This window comes from Schistocerca serialis, chromosome 7, assembly GCF_023864345.2.
Source record: "Schistocerca serialis cubense isolate TAMUIC-IGC-003099 chromosome 7, iqSchSeri2.2, whole genome shotgun sequence".
Classification (NCBI taxonomy): Eukaryota; Metazoa; Arthropoda; class Insecta; order Orthoptera; family Acrididae; genus Schistocerca; species Schistocerca serialis.
This window is the reverse complement of record NC_064644.1, coordinates 410,232,141-410,232,839: the sequence shown is the minus strand read 5'-3', so window position 1 is coordinate 410,232,839 and position 699 is coordinate 410,232,141. Positions and strand designations below refer to the sequence as shown.

The window sequence follows — 699 nt, the reverse complement described above, 5'->3', positions numbered from 1 at the left end:
CGGTTAGCCTTAACTATATGAAGATGGTATCTGTTCTTTAAGACATGACCTTCTTCTTCTGTGCTGGATGCACACGCATTGCCCGAACTCTTACGGGACTCGGTAAGATGGTCTGCCGCGAGCAATGAGTGTAGTGGGCAGGGGCACTACGAATGTAATGTGTGGACATTAAGTTGGGAATGTGGGTCTCACGGGGAGAGTGCAATGGGTAAATCCCTTCAGTCGCACTATCCTTTGTGCCCTCGGTGGCTCAGATGGATAGAGCGTCTGCCGTGTAAGCAGGAGATCCCGGGTTCGAGTCCCGGTCGGGGCACACATTTTCGACTGTCCCCGTTGATATATATCAACGCCTGTCGACAGCAGGGTCTTATAATTATCATTTCATTCTAAGAGATTTGCATGGTCGCCGATGATATCTGTTCTGACAGGTGACACAATAAACATGTTATATCCCAAACAACCGACGATTATCCACTCAATATATGAGTAAGACTTCTGTACTCCCGATCCCAGGAGGGAACTAGTGCCCCCCTCTTGCAGGACTCCACCCTCTTCCTCCTTGGGCCCCTTGAGGACGCCTATGCTTCCTGCATGACGTCATGAAGTGGGTTGAGACACGAACAACAGATGGGTAATAAGAGTAAACTTCTCGTGCGGAATTGCGCCAATTGTGTTATGTTGTAATCCAGCTACCTGCTG

At 49.2% G+C, this 699-nt stretch overlaps 1 non-coding gene across 1 annotated transcript; it reads left to right on the top strand.

Annotated features, from left to right (window-relative positions):
• The first annotated feature begins 238 nt into the window (after nt 1–238).
• Trnat-ugu (transfer RNA threonine (anticodon UGU)) lies at nt 239–313 on the top strand. Its single transcript has one exon. It is a non-coding gene; the product is annotated as a tRNA-Thr (tRNA).
• The last annotated feature ends 386 nt before the right edge of the window (nt 314–699 follow it).